Source organism: Neofelis nebulosa, chromosome 16 (assembly GCF_028018385.1).
Source record: "Neofelis nebulosa isolate mNeoNeb1 chromosome 16, mNeoNeb1.pri, whole genome shotgun sequence".
Taxonomy (NCBI): Eukaryota; Metazoa; Chordata; class Mammalia; order Carnivora; family Felidae; genus Neofelis; species Neofelis nebulosa.
In genome coordinates, this window is record NC_080797.1 from 4,756,276 (window position 1) to 4,768,729 (window position 12,454).

Here is a 12,454-nt window from a genome sequence, read left to right on the forward strand (position 1 = left end):
GAGACAGAAAGCAGTTGAGTGGTTTCCGAAGGATGGTCTGGAGAGGGGAGATCGGGAAATGACTACTAATGGGATTTCTTTTCGAGGCGATGAAAACGTTCTGAAATTAAATAGTGGTCATGACTGCATAACTTTGTGAATCTACTAAAATGACTGAATTGTACATTTAAATGGTGAATTGATGGTATGTGAATTAAATTTTTAAAAATGCATTGGATTTTATCAGTGTATTTTGCATTTATTGAAATTATTTTTTCTCCTCAAATTTATTAATATAGTGAATGATATGGCAGATTTTTTTCACTTTTACCACTAAAATTCATGAAATAAAAGCCATTGAGATAATATTGTTTAATTTCCTGCTGATTGATTTAAGTTTACATTTTTTTTTTTTTTTTTTTTGGTAATGTGGGATTTCTACATCTGAGTTCATTATGGGCCTAGCATATAGTTTTCTTTTCTTATGCTGTCCTCTTCTGGTTTTGATACCAACATTGTGCTAGTCTTGTAAAATAAATAGCTTCCTGTTTCTATTTTCTGCAATATTGTGTTTAGAATGTGAATAATCTGTTCCAGGAAGATTTGTAGAGTTCCTTCAAGGAACTCTTTTAGTCTGTAGGCTCTTGGTGGAGGAATCTTTTATTTACTTTTATTAGTTTTTTTATGACTATTGATTAGTTTGTTCAGAGTTTCTATTTTTTTTTAATTTTATTTTGCCCATTTAGAAATGTTTTGTTTTCCTAGCAAATTGCCCATTTCATGTGAGGTTTCAGATATTTTGACTTTTTTTTGTGCATATCTGTTTATAATAAAAACCTCCTGATCGATTCTCTTTTATTCTTTATTCCTTTTCATTTGCCTTTTATATAGTTTAATTTTATTCTTTTTATTTTAAACCATATTTGCTAAAGTTTTGTCTTTTGTATCAGTCTTTTAAATTTAGTTTTACGAAATAACTTTTTTTCCTATTTTCTATTTTGTATTCTGTTTTTAATCTCATTCATTTCTTTCTTTTATTTCTGTACGTTTATTTTATTGGTCTGTATTCAACATCTTAAATTGAAAGCTTCATTTATTTTCATTCTTTCCTATGATCTCATGGATTTATTTGTGGTTATCAATTTTTCTTTGGTAACCACTGTGGCTAAATTCCAGAGGTTTATATGTAGTACTCTGCTTATCCTTCACTTATAATTTACATTTTAAAATTTCCATTTCCGTCTCAACTCCCAAATTATCTAAAGCATATTTGTTTTTTAGATTTTCAAATGAATACATTTGGGCATTGGGGGGAGGGTTCTCTTTTAGTTGTTAATTCTTTTCATCACGTGCATGTGAGTGTGCAAATTTAGTTTGGTTCCTGGTAGACTTGATAGGAGTGAGGGACGTTGTTCGTGTGTGTGTGTGTGTGTGTGTGTGTGTGTGTGTGTGTGCGTGTTTGTAAGCAATAAGATTATCAGCGCCCCAAAACCTCTCATGATCCTTCTCATTAGAACTCAGATTTCCCTCACCTAAAGGCAACTACAATTTTTACCTTTATGACAGTCATTTCTCTGCTTTTCTGTATAGTTTCACTCTTTGTGTATGCAGCTGTAAACAATACATATACTTTTTTTTTTTTTTTTTTGCCTAATCTTGAGTTTCATATGAATAGATAGAACTTTACTTATTCTCTAGTAGTTCACTTTTTTTGGCACAACAATATTGTGGGATTTTTTTTTTCCCCCATGAAGTTACATGTAGCTGGATTTTATTTTCATTATTGTGCAATATTACATCGTATGATGATATTCTGTTGTATACAGAATTTGGGGTTGTTCCCAGTTTTTTGCTGTATGTATGTATGTATGTATGTATGTATGTATTTATTTATTTATTTATTTATTTCAAGATGAAGAGTGACTGTCACTTCTGTGGTATCTTGTTCTAGAAATAGTTGGTGGTTCTTTTGTGGTTTTGTACCTGGGTAGTTGTTATTCCATCTCTTCTTCCTCCTCTTTTAGCAGCTTTATTCAGGTAGAAGTTTATATACCTTCATCAATTTTAAGTGTATATATAATTCAATGATTTTTAGTGGATTTATGCAGTTGTGCAACCATCACCGCGATCCAATTTTATAAACACTTACATTGAATTAAAATGCTCCTTTGTGCCCTTGTGCATTCAGTTCCCATCCCAACCCCAAACCATAGACAAACACCGTTTTCTGTCTCTATCATCTTGCCTTTTCTAGAAATTTCCTATAATGGAGTCCTACAGTGTGCATTCTGTTTTGTAGGGCTCCTTTCCCTTAGTTTTGGAGTTCATGCATGTTGTCACTTGTATCCGGAGTGTGATCATTTCTTTTGCTGAGTATGAGTCCATTGTGTGGATGCGTCACATTGTGTTTATACATTTACCAGCTTATGGCCATTTGAATTGTTTCCAGTTTGGGGCTATTATGAATAATGCTGTTAATAATACTCCGTACAAGGCGTTGTGTGGAAGTTTGTTTTCATTTCTCTTGGGTCGATAACTAGGGGTTGAATAGTCAGTCCACTAGGTTGTGTAACTTTTTAAGAAACTGCTAAGTTCTTTTCCATAGTCGTGGTACTATTTTGCACTTCCACTAATCACGTGAGGGTTCCAGCTTCTTTCCATTCTGACCTACACTCGTGTTGTCCTTCTTTTCACTGATAGCCATCCGAGTGAGTGTAAAGTAGCATCTCCTTGTGGTTTTAATTTTCATTTCCTTAACGAATAATGATTTTGGTTATGTGTTCGTGTGCTTGCCATTTATGTATTTTCTTTAAGTGAAGTGTCAATCTAAATCTTTAGCCCATTTAAAAAATTGGATCATTTTCTTACTAATTACTTGTTAGAAGTTATTTATCAGATGTATGATGAACAAATATTTTCTTGCAGTCTGTGACTTGTCTTTTCATTTTCTTAATGGTTTCCTTTGAAGAGTTGGTTTTAAATTTTGATGAAGTCCAATTTTTTGATGAAGTCAATATTTTCTTTTATGGGTCATGCTTTTTATATGATATTTTACAAATATTTCCTAATGCAAAGTCAGCAATACTTTTATGCTTTCTTCTATACATTTTATATTTATAGTTCTTACATGTGGGTCTATATTCTGTTTCAAGTTAGTTGTTTTTAATGTTTATTTATTTTTGAAAGAGAGAGAGACAGAGACAGAGACAGAGTGTGAGTGGGAGAGGGGCAAAGAGGGAGACACAGAATCTGAAGCAGGCTCCAGGCTGTCAGCACAGAGCCCGATGCGGGGCTTAAAATCACAGACCGTGAGATCATGTCCTGAGCCGAAGTCAGATGCTTAACTGACTAAGCCACCCAGGTGCCCCTAAGTTTTTTGGTTTTTTTTAATGAAGTGTACAAATTTTAACATTTGTCTTTACAATTCAGCTTGGTTTTTGTGTTATTCAGTCATCTATGTTTTTTACTTTTGTTTACTTGGCCTATAGTTTCTCTAGTAGATGGAAGTTAAATTCATCGACTACGATTGTTCTCAGATGTTTCAGATTTCGTTTGTGTAATTCAAAGATAGTTGTTAACTTCATAGAAATTTGTGATCAGTTGATCTTTCTGGTAAACTGAATCTTTTAAAATAAAATAGGAACTGTCCCTCCTTCATTTAGTATTTTTTTGCCTTGAATTCTATTTTTGCTAATATTTTGCTATATTTGCTTTTACTTTTTTGGTAGCATATAGATGGGCCATCTTTTCCCATACCTTTATTTTTCAACTCTTCTGAGTTTTTTTAGTTTACATCTGACGTTTAAAAAAAAAAACAAGTAGTAGCTACTTTGAAAATCCAGTGTGAGAGCCTTTTTTTAACAGGTAAGTCTTAAATTAAGGGCAGCAATGTGCACAATGCTTTAAATAGCAACTGAATCAGATGTTATTTTGTATGATTTTAGGCAAGTCACTTAACCCCTGTAAGCCTCAGTTTGTTCATCTGTTCAAGGAAAGCAATAACAATTATTTCCTACTATCTCACTGGATTTATGTGAGTATTCAATGAGAAATATATAGAGAGCATCTGGCAACATAGAAAGTATTTAATAAATATTGACTCCCATCACTCTGTTTAAAATAGTATGAAAAATAGGGCTCTGCGGCTGTGAGTCATGGAATATCACTGGAGTCTTAACCAAGAAGCTGATGTCATAAGATTTGTGTTTTAAGCACAGTTATGGTAGCAGCACGGAAGGTGGATTGGAGGAGTGAGGCAGAGAGAAAGAACCCACTTAAACAGTTGTTGTACTATTTTAGGAGAGCTGAGAACCTGCTGTAAGCCAGCAGCTCTTGGAAAAGAAAACGAAGAGGGTGTGAGCAAGAGGTACTTAGGTTGTAGACTTGACTCTGTTTGCCGCTGGTGAAACAAATAATTTTAGATGTTCAGGAATCACTTAAATTTATTCTACCTGAAGACAACTAAAAATAAACAGAATTTCCTGAGCTTGGGGGGTAATACTTCTCATGGCAAGGGAACACACTTGGAAATACTAGATAAAAGATAGAGGTATAACTTTGATGGAACATTACAATTCCAGAGTTTGCAGTAAAAGAATGTATTTCTAGGGATAATGAATGAGCTTTTACCAGACAATGAGGTAACAAGCCACCCTAACTAACATCAAACATTATTTTAGGAATATGGTGGTTAAAATAGTATAAAATTAGTGTAGGTGAAGAGAAGTAGATCAGTAGAACATAATATCGTTCAAAATGGGTTCTTGAATGTATAGCAATTTAGAATATGATAAAGGTGGCATTTTAAGTCGCAAAGGGGGAAAGGAAGGACTAGGCAGTGAATGGGGTTGAGATTTAGCATTCAAAAAACAATTAAAGTAGGTCCTTGCCTGACACCACTGATAAAAATTTAGTTCTAGATGAGCTGAAGTCTTAAGCATTAAAACAAAGCACAGTTATAAATGTAGTAGAAGATGTGTACATATCCTTCACATCAAGAAGAAAGGGAGATACAAGCAAATGGAAAAAAAAGCCGGAAGATATAAATGAGGACAGTTCACGGAAGAGGCAGGACAAATGGCCAGTGAACTTGATTAACACGCTCAGCCTCAGGAGGCACAAGCTCAGATAACAGCCAGCATATCTCACCCATCAGCTTGACAGAACAATTTCCTAGTAGCAAATGGTGGTGCTGGAGAGGGGACGCCCTCCTCTGGTTCAGGTAAGGGTGTAAAATTCCAGGGCAATCTGTTGCTTCTTTTGAAATTTAAAATTGCCGTAATTTCCCCTTACTCTTTTTTCTACAGAAGCAGAGGGAACAGAAGATAGGTCAGGGTTGTATATTTAACATTTCTTCTAATAACGAAACTTTGGAAACGACTTAAATATGCATTCAGTTACTTCGTCTGTAATTTAAGTGGCCACCTGTTAAATGGTGGTGCTCCGTGGTCAGTGGTTGATACCTGACACTCACTTGAATCTGAGAATAGGATAAGCATGATACATTTTCCACTGCTTTTCTTTGAGTTGTAACCCTGGAAATGGAAAATCTTGTTTAAAATAACATGAAACAATGAAGAGTTTTAATGGGCAATATAAATAAGAAACTGAATTGTGAGGTATAGTTTTGCTGAAGTCTATTTATTGGTATATTTCAACCCTTCTCCGATGTGCAGATATCTCTTACACAATTGTTGTATGACAACTATTTAACTTAGGGTAAAAGCCCTTCCAAGGTCTGGCTCTTATTCCTTGTCCTTACTTTTCTTGCTAGTATCTGCTTACAATTAAGCCCAGGGGCAGCATTAAATTACTCTGTCTGATGATCCTTCTGTTCTGCGAGTGCATGTCAGAAGTTAGCTTATAATTCCTAAGATTCCCTTTGCTGTGAGGATTTGTATGTTCTCTCCCTCCAGTGAGGAAAAGCAGAGGGATTACAGCAACTGAAGCCATCATTACCTTTTTACATAAAATTCTGTAATTATCTCATCTTCAGACAAAGGGAACAACTCACCTTTCATAAGATTCATGCCAGAGAGGAATGTTATGTAGATTCCTCTGTGTTCGTGCATGTAGGTCAGTTATTGTTGTTATTGGTGAGTAGCATTTCATTGGGAGGGTATAGCATATTTTGTTCATCTGTCCTCGTGCTGATGGATATTCTCATCTTTTTGTGAATGTGTCTTTCATTGCTTTTGGTTAAATTCCAGAGTTGAATTGCCAGATCAAAAGGTATATAGGTGTGTATTCAACTTATAAGAAACAGCCAAACAAGTTTTCAAAAATAGTTGGACCATTTTACATTCCCAGTATTCACATATGAGAGATGTTGCCCAGCGTCCTTGTCAGCATTTGTCATTGTCTGTCTTTATAATTTTAGCCATTCTTATGGATGTCTATAGATATCCAGTGGAATTTCCTTGTGGTTTTTAACTGTATCCTCCAGACCAGTGATACTGAGCATCTTTTAATGTGGTTATTGGGCCTTGACATGTCTTCTTTTTGAAAGTGTCAAATTCTTATGTTTATTTTTACTGGATTGTGTTCTTTTCCTCATTGTTTTGTATGTGTTCTTTTTTTTTTTGAGAGAGAGCGAGTGGTGGGGGAGAGGGACAGAGAGAGAGAGAGAGAGAGAGAGAGAGAGAGAGAGAGAGAGAGAGAGAATTCTAAGCAGGCTCCACGCTCAGCACAGAGCCCAATGTGGCGCTTAATCCCACTACCCTGGGATCATGACCTCAACTGACTGAGCCACCCAGGTGCCCCTGTAGGTGTTCTTATAGAACAGATATAATAAAGTTGTTTGTTGCAGATATGTATTGCATATATTTTCTCCCAGCCTGTGATTTACCGTTTTGCGTTCTCAACAGTATCTTAGTGAGCAGTACTTTTGATTTTGAAGAGGACAGTTTATCTTTTTTTCTCTTTATTTAGTACTTCTTATGTTCTGCTTAAGAATTTTTGCTCAAGATCACAAAGATATTTTCCTACATTTTCTTTTAGAAGATTTATAATTTTAGGATTTGCATGTAGATTTGTTTTCCATGTTGAGTTAATTATTGCATATTGTATGAGATACTTTTTTTATACAGATATCTAATTGATCCAGTATCATTTCTTGAAAAGACTTTCCTTTCTATATTAAATTGCATTTGCATCTTAGTAAAAAGTCATTTGATTGTGTGTGTGTGTGTGTGTATAGTATATATATATATATAGATAGATTTATGTATCTATAGTCTATACTTGTCTATATATACATATACATATGTATATATATGGTGGATTTCTTTTCAAGATCTCTATTCTTCTCTTTCCATGTATACACACACACACACACACACACACACACACACACACAAGTATATAATTTATTTAGATCTTTACTTTCAGCAATGATTTATAGTTTATAGTATAGAGGTTAAAAAATTAAAAAATTTTTTAATGTTTATTTTTGAGAGAGAGAGGGAGAGACAGAGAGTAAGTGAGGAAGGGGCAGAGAGAGAGGGAGACACAGAATCCGAAGCAGGCTTCAGGCTCTGAGCTGTCAGCACAGAGCCCAGTGCGGGGCTTCAACTCATGAACTGTGAGATCATGACCTGAGCCAAAGTGGGATGCTTAACCAGGTGGCCACTCAGGTGCCACCACTCCCCCCAAGTTTTTAATTAAGTTTATTCCTAAAATATTATGTGATTTATTTGATGCTATTGTAAATGCTATTCATTTTTAGTATTTCACTTTCCAATTGTTTGCTGTTAATATAAAAATAAAGGTTATTTTTATATACTGACCTTACAATTTGACACATGCTCAATTTACTTCTTGGATTAAGTTGTTATTATAGACTTATTTAATTATTCATATGATTTTGTCATCTGCAAATAAGGACAGTTTTACTCCTTTTTTTCTTTTTTCAATATCTGTGTCTTGTATTTTCTTGTCTTACTTCATTGACTAGGACCTCCACAGGGTTAGCTAGACCAGTCTTAGGTAGGGAGTCTTCACTGTTTCATCATGAAACATAATATTTTAGCTATGCTGTTTTTTTTTTTTTTTTTTTGATAGGTGCCTGTTATGTAGGTTGAAAAAGTCCTCTTTTATTGCTAGTTTTCTGAGAGTTTTTCTATTTTTAATCATGAATATGTGCTGGATATTATGAAATTCTTGTACCACATCTGTGATGCATTGAGATGATCAGATAATGTTCACTTTTATTCTGTGAGTATGATGGGCTTCGAATGTTAAACCAGCCTTGCTAGTAGGCTGTCCATATTTTGTCCTTTGGCTGGAGAGAGTAGGCTTTTTATGGGGCTTTTTGTCTGCACCCATCGGTGTTTGTGTTGTCTTCTTTTTCAACTCCGAGTCCCGGGCATATGAAGCAGGGAACTTACCTGGTCCATCTTCTCTCCACCACTCAGAATCTTTTATGTTAGTTTGATATATAATGTCCAGGGGTTTTAGTTGTACTTAGTGGGAGGAATAGGGAAATTAGGTCAACTCCATTTTCCTGGAAACAGAAATCCTGGAAATCCTTACTGATTTTTAAAAAATCAATTACTGAGAAAAAGGCATTAAAGTATCCTTTGCTTTAGGATTTTTTTTTTTTTTGGATGGTATATATAAAATACCTAGCCCAGTGTGTGTCACAGATTAAGTTCTTATTAAATTATTATGTGTCCCACAAATATTTCTTGAGCACTTGTTACATGGCAGGCAGTATTCTACTCATTGGACACTGAACAGTGAACAAACATCCTGCCCATGTGGAGCTTATATTTTAGTAGAGTCAAGTGGTCAGATAGTCAAGTGGTTGCATGGACAGATTTAAAGTAAATCAAGGGGATAAGAGGTGTAATTGGCAGGAGAGGGGAAAAAGGGTTGCCTTTTGATACTGAGTAGCCAAGGAAGGCCTCTGGATTAAGGTGTAATAATCCAGAATCCTGAAGCTGTGAAGGAGCAAGCTATGTGGATGTCCAGGTAAAGAGCAGAGAGCCTTCTCTCCTCCAGTGAAATGACGGATTACTGACCTTGTTTCTAGGCAGAGACGGTCCTCAGAATCTTCCCTTGATCAGCTAGGGTGAAAGTCCGGGGCCGTGCATTACTTCCCAGGATGAAGAGCTAGAAGATCTCAGTCTGGCTTTATCATATATTAGTTATACAACTTTTGACAAACCATGATTCTCTTTGTACCTCCGTCTCCAAAAGGAGTCTGTCTCACATAGTCGTGAGTATCCAGTAACTGACAAAGTGTATGTGGAAGCATTTTGCAAATAAATCAGAGTCCCACAAATGTACTGTGATTATATCATGATTTTTTAGAAAAAATCTCAATGTTTATTTTTGGGAGACAGAGCATGAGCAGGGGAGGGGCAGAGAGAGAGACACACACACAGAATCTGAAGCAGGCCCCAGGCTCTGAGCTGTCAGTACGGATATAGATGCGGGGCTCGAATTCACGAACTGTGAGATCATGGCCTGCGCCGAAGTCAGACGCTTAACCGACTGAGCCACCTAGGCACTCCATGATTGTACCATTATTACTGACGGTGCTGTCCAGCTTTGACTCTAAGGCATTTCGATTGGATTTTAGTGATTATTTAGCTCAGTGTTTTCATTTTACAGATGAAGAAACTGAGGCTCAGAGAGGTTTGACTGAATTTATAGGTATAAATGCAGGACTATAGATATCATGTATAATTTCCTTTTTGGAAAATTTTGGTGATAATGTAGAGCTGTGGTTTTCAGACTATTATCCTGGACTAGCCACATCAGCATCACCTGGAAACTTGGTAAAAATGCAAATTATTGGGCCCCACCTTTGACCTAATGAGTTAGAAGCTCAGGAGGTGGGGATCCTTAATCTGGGTGTTTAGGGTGCCCTCCAGATGGTTCTGATTCAGGCTATACCAGAGTCCTGATGTGGGGGGGGGGGTTCACATAATCCATAGACGCACGAGGAGGGTGCCAGGCATCCTGATCCCCAGGGGCAGCCCTAAGTTTTGGGCAAATGGTTTTTGTAGAGACATTTTTAAAGTCTCCCCCTTTCTCTCCCTTCAGGCACGTTTCAAGACACTTTTTTCTCTAGATGCTTTCTTAGTTGATTAGCCAGTAATTCCAGCTGAGGTGTTAGTGGAGATTAGTGCATTTCCAATGTAATAGGAGGTTAGAAAAGTCCATATCTTTTGGGATGCTGAAGATTTCAGTCTCACAGTGGGAGATTTAGATATGAAAGAGAAGGGGAGGTAATGGAGAGGGATCATGAGATTTCTTCTGTTCTTGCTATCTGTGTGGTTATGAATGGAGTTGGAAAAAAGGTTTCATGGTATTTTCGAGTATCAGTATGTCAGTGGTACCAGTATTTGCTTTAAGTAACCATGGTCTTTAAGTCCTCGGAAGATAGAGAAGGAAAGAATCTGGCCTTGTTATAGATTCTGAGATTTTTTTAGTGTAATGATTCCTGGCTGGATACCAAAAATGCTAGGGCATGGCTATGTCTGTCTAGTTAACCGCTTATGCGCTTGAAGTGGGTTTATCTAACCCGTTAGGTTACCTGACAGTTGCCCCGTGTGGCAGTCCATAATCTTCTTCCAGTCTGTTTCTCCCCATCACAGGAAGTCTTAGTGTTGCCATCAGGGAGGAGTTGACGTAAACTACCTCCCTTGTTCCTAATTCAGAGTTGTTCTCGGAGATGGTCTCCTGCCTCCCCACTGCATGCATCCCATTTGGGTCCTCAAATCCGACATCAGTAGGTTATGAACAGTTCCCAAGTCTCAATGGTCCCTCATTTCATTTAAAGGAAAGACAAGGGTGTTATAAGCATTTCTGGATTTTCATGTGTGCTTTTGTTGTGAGAGATAAGGAAATTAGCCTGTAAATATCTAATCTGTGAGGAAGATGAGGAAGAATATTAACCAGAGTATCTGTGACTCTTAAATCCTTGCTGTTTTAATCAGAGACCCCAGGATAATTGACCCATATATAATGAAATCCACTCCCAATTCTCTACATGAGCAATTATTTAAATAGTTAGGAGACAGAATAATAAAGCAATTGCCCTGGGCTTTTGAGGTCAATAGGTTAACTCTACAGAGTTTAATTAAAATTTGCTAATAAATGTCTGCCTACCTTAGGCAGGTTATTTCATTAGTCTTCATCATGGCCTAAGTCAAATATTCCTTATTAATTATTTTTCACCGCTCTTAAATCCTCTTCTTATGAAGCAAGCAGTCTTTTCATTACTAATTAGGATTCCCACACTGGGGAAGGAGATTCCTTGAAGCAGCCGCCTCATTAGAAAGGGATATCCACCACTGTAAATGAATAAATTGGGATTCTACTATCTTATTTTTTAGTATATGTGCTGCCGAAGTGAGCACTACTGTCTTATTTTTTAAAATAGCTCTACAGTGAAGCCAAATTGCGAGCTTTAAAAAAGTATCAAAGAAAAGACCACTCTGGCAATGGCTATGGTATATTTCAGTCACATTCTTTTTGATATTAATAGGAAATTCCCTTTCTGATTCTTCCTTAAGATATGCATGGTACTGAGAAAAATCAGGCTCTTTGGGTTTGGTAAGCAGAATTGTATGTAGAAATTAGGTCAATAGGAGGATTTATCTAAGAAGTTCTGTCCGTTTTCTTGGAGGGGTTCAGAGGAAGAGAATCTCCCCTAAAAAGAAATAGAATCTGTAATCACAGAGTAGCTGGGAGTTTTGAATGCCATGAAACTGTGTTACTTCTTCACTGCTCTTCCGGCCCTTTCTTTAGACCAGTATTGGAGGCCTGCTTGCACTCTGCATTTTTGTTCATTTCCATCCCTGTCATCTCTAATCTGGACCATTTCAGCAGCCTCAACAGTCTCTCCAGGCTCTGGTCTTTCCTCTCCTACTCCATCCTCACCGGAAATGTGTCAACTCTCCTCCTCATGAAACTTCTCCAGGTTGATGCATATCCTGATTCGTCAGCACCACACGAGTCAGGTCCCTTCATAGTCAGGCCTTGCTGACTGAGGGCCTTGCTCATGGAGCCTATGCTTAAACCACTCTGAAATGTCATGCTCATTTTCTCTTCTTAGAATGACCAGCTCCATTTCTCTTTCACCCGATAACCATCTACTCATCTTTTAAGAGCTGTGTTAATTGTTGTTGTCCTACTGGCTTGATCTCCTGCAAGGGGGGGGGGGGACATTTGTGATATCCGTGGTGCCCATTTCTGTACAGACACATACTTGGTAGTTAGTAAAATTGGGTGAATGGTTTTGAGGGTGCACTGAGCACCTTTGTATCCTTTCGGGGAACTGCATTTCATTTGCCTTCTATTCAAGTTGGTTCACTGACCACACTCATTTTTGTCATCATCTTTGATTGCCCAGTACGCGCTTAACAAATGTAGAATAAATGAATTAGTTCTGATAGTTCTACAGAACTTGTGATTAACAGAGACATATATTTTTAGATTGCAAAATTCTCTGCAGATTTTA

At 36.8% G+C, this 12,454-nt stretch overlaps 1 long non-coding RNA gene across 1 annotated transcript in view; it reads left to right on the forward strand.

Moving 5' to 3' along the window:
* Positions 1-12,454, forward strand: part of LOC131498415 (uncharacterized) — a 79,616-nt gene that overhangs the window by 42,348 nt on the left and 24,814 nt on the right. The window lies entirely within an intron of this gene.